This window comes from Hyposmocoma kahamanoa, unplaced genomic scaffold (assembly GCF_003589595.1).
Source record: "Hyposmocoma kahamanoa isolate Upper Pololo Valley unplaced genomic scaffold, ASM358959v1 114, whole genome shotgun sequence".
NCBI lineage: Eukaryota > Metazoa > Arthropoda > Insecta > Lepidoptera > Cosmopterigidae > Hyposmocoma > Hyposmocoma kahamanoa.
Genome location: NW_020653383.1, coordinates 8,216,833 through 8,230,424, shown reverse-complemented (window position 1 = coordinate 8,230,424; position 13,592 = coordinate 8,216,833). Strand labels below are relative to the sequence as shown.

Below are 13,592 nucleotides of genomic sequence, written 5' to 3'. Positions count from 1 at the left end.
TTTATTTATTGGAGATGTCAAATAAAAAAATGTTATTGGTTCTTAAGACAGAATTTGGATGTGGAAGATATGGTGCGCTTAATATGTTGGGCACAGTAGAGGCCAGGAGCCCAGGATACCCAATACCTAACCGACTCGGTTCTTAATTTTTTAAACATGAATATGTGCATAGAAATATTTCGCAACAACACTTACTTACCTTCTTCGCCGGCTTAGCCACCCGAATTGGATCTTGGCCTCCGACACCAAAGTACGTCATTTCTTTCGGTCTTTTGCCAATTTCTACCATTAGGACACATTCAGTTCCATTAGGTCTTTGACGACTTCATCCTTCCAGTGATATCTTGGACGGCCCACTGGACGATGACCCGTAGGTTGCTCCATATACATTCTTTTGACAGCTCGATTATCTCCCATTCTTTCCACATATCTTAGCCAGCGAAGTTGATCAGATTTTTTTTCCCCGATTATGTTCAGTTCAGACACTAGTTTTTCTATCTCTCTAATGAATCTGGCAATTTCGCAACAATCAAGGGTCAAAATTTATCTTGTTAGTCTTCTGTTTGTTACATCACCTGCAATACAATAGTTTGTGAAAAGCGTAAAATTACAGGGTTATTGAATGTAATGATATGCAAGAAATTTTCTTTGTTGCCTATAATAACAGTGGTAAAGTGAAATTTGCATAATAAGTTAATAAAAAAAAAGCCATCAAGTTAATGGGGGTATTAAATGACAGCTTTAGTTAGGATACTTTGTAATATAATGGTTTCTTAATTTGTTAGTACGGTATTAAGAGTATAATATTGTTACTCAGTGGGTGTCACAATATAGCCGTCGATGGCGTGGCATGCCCAGGGGGAAATGGCGGGATGACAGAGACGCGTTCTTAAATGAGTGCCGCTGATAGCAGCGGACAGAGAGAATAGGAAGTTCAAAGAAGAAGCCTTTACCCAACAGACCGACACTATATCGGACTAACAAATAATCTCAATCAGAGTACTAAAAAAACCGACATCAAAAGTGCGTGGAATTACATCTATTTACCAAGTTTTATTGAAATCGGTTACCGGAAACTACGCGAAACCGGATTCATCACCTAATTTACCTCTTAGGGTGGAATATTTTCTTTAAATTTAAATGGGACCACTTTTGAGTTACACATACATACATACATACAAAAAAATACAATCGAATTGAGAACCTCCTCCTTTTTTTTGAAGTCGGTTAAAAGAACACATTTCTTTCGTGCAACATAACGGTTGTGCCACAGTAGAGTAGAAGTATTAGTGGCAGTGGCACTAAGACCCACCCTCCATCTTCCCGTGGCTTTAATAACATGATTTTTTTCAGAGCTACATCCTACTAGCTTGTAGTTCCACAGGAATAGATCTCACTATTATATACGCTGTTCTCATTATTACTCTATAAAATTTCACTTCAGCAAGACAACTGTGCCCAGGCTGTGGAACATGCTTGATACGGAATGGTGCAGTTGGTTCTGTCCAATCTTTGTAGGTTTAGTAGAGAATCTCTTGTAAATCTAACGCTGCCATGACATAGAAAACATCAATTGCCCCGTGTGAATCAATACAGCAAACCACAAGATGACCAATTATTGTAACCCTTAATTACAAAGTAACAATGTCGCTAATGGTACTGCACCCTTAATACGACTTTAATCGTTATGAGACTTTCTCAGACTAATCATATGAAGTCGGTTTTCTATCGGATACATTTCGTAGATAACTTTTCTATTCAGGAAATGAAACTATTTTTCCGGATTTAAATCGCGTATATTTGTTTTTTCAAACAAACCGACGTTTCGGGCCCTTTACAGGTCCTATGGTCACGGTTGACTGAGGTGGTACAGTCTTCAACCAGTTATGTCTAATATTGATGCAAACCACCCTATTTTTTCACTATATTTACAATAGTTATTAATTAAATACCTTATTTTTAATTTTACAAAGAAAACATTCCAATTTACGCTGTAGTAAGTTTTACAAATTATTTTATTGAATGAATTTTTATTAAGTTCAATTTATTATTTATTATTAATAGAAATTAGAATAAACTAAAACATATTAATTAGTACTGCAGTCTTATGTCTGTTTGGGATTTTTCATTAGAGGAAATACTGGATCCCAAACTGGTGGTACGGAGAAACCATCTTCCCTGTTGAAATTAGGATGCTTTTTAATTACAATGGCCTCTCGCAGCATCCTGGGTAGATAACGGACTTCTTTTGCAAGGAGCTTTCTATTCAGTTCAACCATTACCGTTCTTCTTTTGGTCGGCCAGAAAGTCCAGGATACACCTTCCTTATATCAATACCATCAATTCGCACGAAGCGATTTGCTTCTTCCTAATGCATATACACGTCTATGTTTCCCAAAAATACAATTGAAGGCTATTCAAGGCAAGGCTGAATAGGCGTTCGTTAGATAAATACGTATCAACGTCAGCCGTGTCGTCGTTTGGCATCAGGTGTGATTGTGGCCAAGCGTGTAGATACACGCTTAAATTTTATTAAATAAAATAGATATTTTATATAAAAAGCTCGAAAAGTCTTTTTTTACGACTTCAAGTGACGGGACGAACGAGTCGTGCTTGGTAAGCTACACCTCCGTCCATAACAGTTACAGTGCCACTCAGAGCTTTAAAAGAGCAAAGATCTTAGGCGCACTACCTCTGCGCCCGTCATCCTGAGACATAAGTTGACAAGTCCCAAGTGCCTGTCATTTCACCAGCACCCTTACCCTTAAAAACCGGAACACGGCAACGCTGACATTACTGCTTGGCAGCAGAAATAGGTAAGGTGGCAGTTCTATCCTGGACGAACTCTTTCACAAGGAGCAAGCCATTTTTTAATTAACGAAATACTACTAAATCTTGTCGTTCCTTGGCTCCTACCAATTACTACTGCAAATCAGCAGGGCTGTGATATCAAAGTACGTTACCTAAATAATAAAACACATCAATAACTTTTTGACAACAAAACTAGAACTAGAAATATCCAAATTTTAACGTGTTAATGCTTCCATACCGAAATTCGTAAAGAGGCTATCATTACTATCGGTATAATCGTCTGGGTACACTTAACGATTACACCTGTATGTCTATACTGATCGAACAGATCTATTAAAGTTTCATTTTGTCTGCATCTGTAAATAAAAATATCGTGTATGTAACCACGGTTAAAACGTAAACGGGCTAAGCGACATTTAGTTTGTAAATAATAATAATATGTCACATGAAATGCATGGTCGCAAAGCTGTAAATTCCTTGTACTATTAGAACCAGAGCAACGGAATTCACTCCGAGACACAGCCGAGAAAACTCAGACCAGTACCAATTCAGAAAAGTTCCCAAATAGGTCCTACCGGGGCGGGAAGTAGGACCACCAAGGTCTTCAAAGTCACCAAAATATTAAATATCTAGGTAGTAAGGTCTGTGGATAATATTAGAAGGTCTATCACAATTAACCTAAGTATCAATAGCCTTTTAACTTCAAACCGTCGATATACGTGAATGCCGATTAATGCATCAGCGGATTTACTTTACCATCAAAATGACAATCTCGACGTTACACAATACTGTTAAAACATTTATTTCTCATGCCATAAATGTTAGAAAGTGCAGATCGATTTTTATGTCTGGATTATCTAACGTTTTATTTAGTGTGAAAAACGTGCATGATAGAACCGTGAAAATAAATGGCTTCATTAGAATCTTGGATTTTTTGGATACAACCCGAACAAAAAGACTATGCGACTGTCAAAAATGACATTGTTAAAACGTTGGTTTCTTGCTTTGGTCATGGTCATCGTAAGATTACTTAATTATCAATCTCAAAAAAATTTGTTACTTGAAAATTAAAAAATCTCCTATATGATGTTTCCTTACTTTGTGACAACGTTACTGAGCGGATGAGGACGGAACGACGTTAAACGAAGAGGTCTTCCAGATTTTCTGTAGACTTACCTGAAATCCGAGACCATTACTTTCAACAATCGGCGAGTACTTTACGTCGAAAGGCGAATCCTTTCAACACGATACGATAAGATGAAGAGATCTAAAATCCAAAATACAAAGAAACGATAATCGTTTTAACTTCATTTTGGGCGGATGTACCATGAAATGCTTCGAATCCAAAATCGGGCCCAAAGTGCATCCGAATATCGTGATGTGACCCTTCAAAATATTTCGATCAGGTTGTGTAAGATACTTACTAATAAATAAATCCAGCCCCTAAATACAACGACACTCAAACACCTGTTTATAAACACCGGCACATTGTATAATAACATCTCAATTGAGCAAGACACTGTATTTTTTTGATTAGGGCTTGATAACGATCTAGAACCATTCCTCAAGTGCTAGGTAATGCTTGTTAATGAGTAGAAATTTTGATAATTCTAATGGAGCATAATCTTTAATGCGTATGTACTCAAGTGATATTTTATATTACTAAGAACGGTTGAATAAGAGCTTAATTATCGATCCAGCATATGAGATAGTTATTAACACGGGCCTAATAGGTTTCCCCAATATAATCATAATGACGTCACGTGTTATTGCTCGTTCCTTCGTTGCTTAAAAGTTTAGAAACCAATTTATGTTAGCACAACGTAAGAAAATTGTCTAATAAACAAAAATCATAAAGTATGCCATTTAAATATATTACACAACACTACTTTAGCTAGTGTACTAGTTTTTGAACAGCTCACACTAAATTCATGAGTATCTACATCTCACTCTCGCATGTAATTAGATAACTATATTGGCTTTGTTCTGTTTTATATCATTTCAATGTAATCTAGTCGTAATAAGCTGTAGTTGTGTCACATAAAATAAATAAACACAAGAAGCAATTCAAGTTTATGTCGTTCAAATAAAACACCAAGTAAAAAGATACGCGAAACATATAAATCATGTAAAATTACAAACAAGCTCATAAGGTGTTTTCTTTTATTTACAGCTGGGCATCAACGGTCATCAACGTGGAAAGTGAAGAGAGACAAATTGCAGAAGGAAATTAATGTTTCCTATACAACTTTCATCGTTACGACGACCTTATGACTCATAAAGATGAATATAGAAATAAAATGAAGGATAGGAAAAAAACATCTTGTTATGTACATTCTTGGATGAACAAATGATATTGTACTTGGTGAGGTTATTGTTCAACGGCACAAAGTCCATTCAGGAGATTCGAGAAATTTAGTGACATTTTAATAGGCTGATGCAGACAAAGTTTGGAGGATGCAAGTCATTCGAAAGTTTGAATGTATAAGTTTGTGATTAATAAATAAAGGTTTGACAAACAAAGAACATAATAAATCATATGAAAGATTTACGTAAAACATTGTCACTACATATCAAAAGAAACAAAAGAATTAAGAACTATTGAGGTAATCAAAAAACCGAAAGTACTTAAATTTTATCGTCCGTTCCTAAGTACTTACGTACATTGCGCAATAGAACGACAATAAGCTACTATTATGTACTATTAAATAAGTAACGCACGTCTTTTAAAGAAAGGAAAAGTGGAATCTGCAACGCAGACTTAATAAATCATCGATGGACAACACAAATATATAATCTACTGATGAACATATGAAAGAAACGTGTGTGATGATAATACAGTACATATTGCAACAGAATTCAATTCTAAACACGATGAATGTAGCTTGTCAAAGGCAGTACTCATAGAACGTAACCTTTGCAAAGGTTAGACAAGCAATAATTTTAATTATAACACAATAAGAATTGGCAGAAAATACTTTTACTAATTATTGCCACTAAATTTCTTTTAGTAATTGTTCAGCGACAAAACAAAGCAAAGCATAGAAATACGGATTTCGAGATGAAATAAGTAAGTTAAAGAAGATTGTTTATATTCCGGTCAGCTAAAGGTCGGACAAATGAATTTACTTGGTAAGTCTATTTATTATTTTCTTTAATGATTCTATTTATAAGCTTTTCGTAGTTTGTTGATATTTCGGTTTATGTTGTTACATAAGCTAAAATTTTATTGGGTATTACCATTATTGTAGGCGATTCAAATATTTCACCATTCAAGTACACGTATAATGCCGGAGGAAATTTGACATAATTTGTAGTAAATTTTAATTTTGCGTTTACTCTGTCAATGTTTGATAAATGCTTCCTAGTTAAGTGCTAAGATTAAACATGGATTAGTAGATGGGTTTACCTATTTCAACAACCTGTTGTAGTCTCTAATTAGGTTAGGAACTTCATCAATGTAAAATCTTGTAGGATTCGTTTTGTCTATTGGTTAACATCAGTACAGCCATTTTTGGCACCCTTGTTACATATAACCCTCACTATGAATACCTGCATAGATTGAATAATACATTCCTTTCCAAAAAGTCAAGACCATCAAATTCTTAGGTACATTTTTAGCCTCTTGTCGACACTTTTTAGCAATTGACAGTATGAACAATTCGTGGCAAGCATCACGCCTTTCAATAACAGTTGCAGTGCGTCTCAGAACTTAAATTGCAAAGATCTGTGAGAAACTGCCACTGCGCCCGTTACCCTGAGATACAGAGTGGTCAAGTACCATGTTTCGTAGTTTCTGCAGCACCCTGATCCTTCAAAACCGAAACGCAGTAATGCTTATAATTATTATGGCTTGGCGGCAGAAATAAGTATGGTGACAGTATTCCCCTGGAATAATTCTTTCAAAAGGAGCTTCTACCAATCTTTAACCGATACCTCCAAAGAACATTACGCCAACTTTATTTTTTGGTCATTTTCTGTCATTTTTGTTAACAACAGCCGTTTCTATTTTCTAATATTATGCTCCCCGAATTTTGTTAAAAAAAGTAAAGAAGCAAAAAACTTCATTCGAAAAAAAACAAAACGAATTTAGTGAAAAAAAAAATAAAGAAACAAAAACAAAATAAAAACAGAGCAGGTTCAAAAATTAAGTTAATGTGTCGAAATGTTGTGTTGGTCATAAAGTCCCTGCGGTATCAAAGTATAAACAAAAAAAATTTAATTAAACAAATACAAAATTTAACCAAATCAATTAAGTATACTGGGGCGAAAGAAATATAACACAGGTTTTTTGCTGGTCATTGGCATTGACTCGACAATTCGAAGAATCGAAGTATTGGCTATCTTGATTTACAATCTTTTGTCATATTTCTGATCATTTTCAAGTTCTCCTTTATAAAAATTCTGTTTTTCAAAGTCGTATCCATTCGAAGTATTTTGTAAAGACATAAACAAGTGAAAAATTGGAAGGGGCTATGTCAAGCGAATACGATGGACGAAGTAATAAATCTCTACCTAACTGCACTAATTTTTGGCAACTTTGTAAAGAAGTGTGTGGGTCGATATAAGCATGATGAAATACGACATCTTTACTATTTATCAGCCCTGGACGTTTTCCTGCTTAATAAAAACTTGTAACTTTCCCGCCAGGTATTAAACTGAGCGCCATAATATTATTTTTAAAATGACCATAGACAGTACAACATTTTAAAAGAAAAAGGTTCTTTTTTGTTCCAAGTTACTTTAGTGACAAAAAGCGCGCAGAGTTTTTGGTCAACATTATTTTACTGTTGTTTAAAGTTTTTGTCATACCAAGTTATTTAGAGAAGTTGAGGACATATCATCAACGAAAATCTGTGTAACGAAATAAAGAGACGTTTGTTTTGAAATATAATTTTAAATTATGAATGTTATTTTACAAGTTATGCTGTTTGATATTTATTTGTGAGAGAGCAATTAATATGGTGTTTCTTTCCTTGGTCAGGGTTTTAATAGGGTTTTGATTTTGCCTAAGTCTCTATTTATGTCTAACAAAGTATATATTGCTCCTCTTGTATTCTGAACGTCATATTGTCTCATACTTTGATTTAAACTTTGACGATTTTCACACATTATTTGATTTTTAGTTCGGGACTTAATCATTGTATAAAACACATTTTAATTACCTCGACGTTTCTGGCGTATTGGCAACGTCTACGGACTTGAAGGGACTGAAGAGGCTACAACTACCCGCACTTGGTCTTCATTATTTATTTGTGCTCTAGGGTATTCACTAAACCGAAACACAACGCTCACGACATCTTCGAGACCACGGACGTTGCAATACGTCCGAAACGTCGACGTAATTAAAATTTGTTGTATATATGATTACGTCCCGAATTAAAAATCAAATAATATTGTCTCATTTTCATAATTATAATAATATTGATACGTATAATAGAGGGAGTAACAACGGTTGATAGAGATAAGTGGTAGAAGAAAATCCACTGGGGCAACACCAATTAATAAGACATCCGGAGATGAAAAACAGCAAACTTTTTAAATTATTTAATTGCTATGATTTAAAGTTAGATTACACGAAGTTAGCGGTGAAAATTGCATCAAACTTTTTTTAGTCTTTACAAGGTTTTTGTATGGAAAATCTGACGTTGTTTCGAAAAATCCCATGTTGTTTCTGACATGGCGTGTAACAGAAAATCGTGCTCAGATAATTCCAATAAAAACCAGTTTGTCGCGTGGAAAGTGCTTTGGATCGATTTTGTTCGCTTTCCTTGGTTTGTGATCTACGCGTGCCTTATGGTCAGAATGTTTTAGGTTAGTTTTAAAACAAAACAAAAATTATATAGCTAGGTTATTATGGCAACATAGTCATAGACATTTCTCATTCGATGTTAATAAGAAGAGAGAAATATTCGAAAATCTATTTTTTTTTTCGTTCAAAGAAATTAATATCTGTCTAAAGTAAGTAAGTAAATACGTAAGTAAGTAAGTACCCGCAGAACTTTAATGATTCATTGAAATAATGCCAACATGTTTGCTAAAAAACTGACGTCAAAAATTTATGGAATTACTACATCTATTTGCCAAGTTTTATTGAAATCGGTTAACGAAAAGTGGATGAAATCCCATAAACCAGATATATATAATTTGCCACGCTTAAAGGTGAAATATTGTTTTGAAATTTAAATGGGGTCCATACTGAGGTACTACCCCCTTTCCAGCAAAAAAAGAATCCTCGTTATCGGTTCACAAATTTTAAGTAATCGCTTAATACGCAAAAAAAACCTCGAATTGAGAAAGCGTAATTTTTTTGAAGTTGTTTAAAAAGTAACATTACAGATTTTACATTAAAATAACCTATGCGTATATATAATATCAAGTGATGGGACAAACAAGTCGTGGGCCTGATGGTAATCTGGGCACTACCACTGCGCCAGTTACCCTGAGACATAAGTTAACAAGTCCCTTAAGCCTGAAATGTCACCAGCACCCTTACTCTTCAAAAGCGGAACACAGTAAGGCTGACATTACTACTTGGCGGCAGAAACAGATAAGGTGGCACTACAAACGTTATTAAAGTGCTGCCATCTAGCGGTTTAGTTACAAAATACTTCGAAGTTGAAACAACTTCGCCTTTAAAAGTATGCTAAGACTTAGGGAGGTCGTGATATAGTTTATAGTTATGTCGCTAGGTGGCGCTGTTTATAATTCCCATTTAAATTTCATGAAATTGTACAGATTTCTTATTGCGATGGCGCTTTATTAGTATAACGGCAAATTATTGCCAAAAAATGTATTTGTAACGAAACGTTAAAAAAACAAGAAACCCTATACAGTGCATATACATTGTATGTTTACTACTGTTGTCTAGTCAGTTAATGTCAATCATATTATTAGGGCTTCGATTTTTGAAATTTTGCTTTAGATTCACGCGCAAAGTATAAATTGATCTTGCAGTGGTTTTGTTTATGAGAAGCGTTTTCAAACAATACCTGAATATTATATTATATAATTAATAATATATTGAACTTAATAAAAAAATCATTCAATAAAATAATTTGTAAACCTTAATGCAGCGTAAATAGGAATGTTTTCTTTGTAAAATTAAAAATAAGATATTTAATTAATAACTATAGTAAAAATATTGGGTGGTTTGCATTAATATTAGACATAACTGGTTGAAGCCTGTACCACCTCAGTCATCCGTGACTATGGGACCTGTAAAGGGCCCGAAACGTCGGTTTGTTTGAAAAAACAAATATACGCGATTTAAATCCGGAAAAATAGTTTCATTTCCTATGTGTAACAATCGCAGAAACCTAAGAACTCGATATCTAATTTTATTTGTTATAATTAGAGGGGTATAGAAACAAAGTCGACTCTGTCCTATTGGATTCAAATGTTTCTGGATCACGACTACGTCACATGAAATGTCTGGATAAAACTGTTTGCACATTTTCTTCAATTTTCAAAGAATTAAACAGAACAAACAATAAAGCTTTCAAGCGTAATCTCCTTACAAAAAGTTACAACCGCCATATTGAATCTAAGAAGTAAAATGCGCTGTGATTGGTTGAAATTGACAATATCGTTTTTGTTCCTTACCCAATCATGTCATTGTCAAGTTTGCGCCGTACCTCCGTTTTTCGGAGCGATTTTCGGAGAATCTATACCCAACTAACTGAAATTATCGCCTTGAAGCAATAGCAAAAAAAAATACATTCACTGTTTAAAAAAAAATACATGTCACTGTTTTGGACAGAGACGGTTTTGCTTCAATTCCTCTATGTAAAAGCTGAAACTTTTTAGTTTTCCATATAACAAATAAAATTAGAGTTATGATTTATTTTCTTAAAAAATTACTTTAAAGCGCTCTCTTGTAATATTTTCCAAATGCACGTTAGACGTTTTACCTTTCCAGTGTCGATATTGAAACAAGGTTTGCGTTAAAAAAAATTACTTAAAATATAATATAATATGGTGGTAGCGTAATGGTTCCAATCTGGGCGTGCGCCTTAGACTTTGCGGAATTTAAGTGCGACATTTAATTTGAAATTCATCATGACCTTTTCAGTGAAGGAAAACATTGTGATGAAAGCAGCACACGCCTGTAAAGCAATGTGTGTGAAGTTCCTTCCAATCCTCATTGAGCTCGCTTGGGAACTACAGCCATTTCATTGTTGGAAAAGGCCTGTGCCCAGCAGTGGAACTATAAATAGGCTAAATAATATATAATACATAACAATGCATAGTCGACATTTTCACTCTAAGGCAACGATACATCAGAACATTGGAACCATTGACTTACAATTATATGGACGTCAGGTCCGCGCTAAAAAGTGTCCGAACTTATAGGGCGTTAAAATCGTATACAGAGCGTCATTCACACTTTAGTCTTCGTTTGTTCGACTGACAGCGAAGCAAGCAAAATTAGACAGTACTGCGATGACATTACAATTTAAATTCAACGTTTTAGCTTTTTCATATTCCTTTACACGTCACTACGTTTAAATAGGTTGACTTGGACTTGGGACATTGTTTTCGTGGTTTTTGTATTAGACCCGTCGTCCATTTATTTGTAAGTCAATGATTAGAACCTATAGAACCTGTAAGACGAAAGTGTCAATTCAAGCACTTCCATAAAATACAGTTTTACCAGCCCCCTGCATTGTACCTTATACATAATCCTGTCAATAAATAACACAATGACAAAATAACAAATAACCAGAAGGCGTCACATGTGAAACGTTCTGGAAGTGGCACATAGTACCGTTGCCCGACTTCGCCCGCCAGTCTGTTCGGACACGTTGAATAAGACGCGCGGGTTTTTATTGCGTGTGTGTTTTATATATTTAATAACCGGTAAGTTATTAATACGATAATTCATATTTATTATTATATGATAATGAAACTAAAAATTATGGACGTTGGTAAACAATAATTTTAAATTGCATTATCAGAACACCATTTAACGTATCAATTCAAACACGTTCCACTGCTAAGTACGAGTTTCATAACAAAATACGGAAAGAAAATGGTTAAAAATCTCCTTAAAACTAAGTTTGATTTTTTTTTAATAATAACGATAACCAACAAAAATATATACCTAGAATTCCAGAAAATAACACACGGAGAGTGGATGTTACGTCGTTCTGCATTCCAAAGTTATTACATTGAACTCTTTTCTACATTTTTGACGTGTATGGCACCAATGATCGTATTTTAAAGGAATTGTCTTTAAATTTTAAATAACTTAATATTTTCTTTATTTATTCAGGAACTTTTGTACAATGTATATGCCAGTTCCATCGTATCCTAAACAATAGCTTACATGTCTGGACGGGGCGCGGGCGCTACTGTACAGCCAATTCAAGAAATAGTAACAGTATTTATGCCTATTTCGTGTGGGGATATCTAGTATATAATTTATAGCACCTACGGATGTTCAGTTGATCTGTAGGCCTCTCATCAACGCCGCCCTCTTTGCTATTACTAGACATATTCCAGTAACAAGTGATGAATCTTCCACTAGGTACTACACATTAATCGCAATTAAGAAAATTGTTTATTTTTTATTAAGAAAAAATATTAATAAATAACTTTTTTGTTTCTAAACATTTATATCAATAGTGATTAGTTTACTTGACGGATATAATCTTCAAGAAAGATTACAATAACTAACACCCAATAACTAACACTTACCAATAACAAACGCGTTATTCATTAGAAAATTTTGTTCTAAATCTTATTAGAAATGAATTAAAAAAAAAGATATCGAACAGTGGTGCTTGTCGGTCACTGGTACTATTACCCTACTTTACAACCAAATTAATTTTTTTTTCATAGGTAAAAAAAATTATACTTGACTTCATTAATTTATTAAACTCTACTGCTCATTCGTAAAGTAGATTACCCTGAGAATAATGAGTGAGAAACTCTTTTTGTAAATAAACATTCATTGTACATATCTATCGTTTACAATATTTACTTCAAATATGATAGAGCAGGACATCCTGCGAGAGCTAAACGGGTCACTACCTTGGATTTTTGTCATCGGTTTTGAAGGGCGCTGGTGAAGCTTTGAACTTATGTCTCAGGGTTCCGGGCACAGTGGCAATGCCGCTAAGATCTTTGCCATTTCAAACTCTGAGTGGTACTGAAATTGTTATGGACAGATGTGTTACTTAACACCAGACGCACGGCTTGCTCGTCCTATCATTTGATATTATAAAAAAAATAGTCTCATAGTAAAAAATAATGATTAAACAATAAAAAAATGTATGACAATATGTGATCTATGTAAATCATAGTTAATTACAAAATATTCACTTACAGTGTCCATCTGCAAATAAGCTTTAACTGATTGGTTATTTTAATTTAATTACAATTAAACGAATAACGTACTCTTCCCTTAATGTACACATACAATAGTCACTTATTTATATAAACCCACACGCAAAATAGGCGCCTTGCCTGTTCGCCAAGTACCAAGTATTTATATAAACTCATATTTATTTATTTTACTTTTTTCTCTTTTTATTTGCAATTTTATTTATTATTTTCTTATTACAGTTTTAGTTATTAAGTTTATTAAGTTGAGTTGATTAGTGTCAGTTAGTATTTTTCACGAGTTGTGATTAGTACGTTTATTTTTATTACTAAAGAAAAGTGGAGGAGCGGGCCTTCTTGCTACAGGTATATACTCGTAATACTTATTAGGAAGTCCCAACTTTAATGTCATTAATAAGAAAGAAATAAAGTTTTTTATTTTTTTTTATTTT

General features: G+C 34.1%; 1 protein-coding gene across 1 annotated transcript in view; it reads left to right on the top strand.

The window, feature by feature from the left end:
• Positions 1-5,830: 5,830 nt before the first annotated feature.
• Positions 5,831-13,592, top strand: part of LOC113239650 (flocculation protein FLO11-like) — a 30,234-nt gene continuing 22,472 nt past the window's right edge. The window contains exon 1 of the mRNA XM_026476712.1: positions 5,831-5,943. The gene's annotated coding sequence lies outside the window, so the exon portion shown is untranslated. The remainder of the gene's footprint in view (positions 5,944-13,592) is intronic.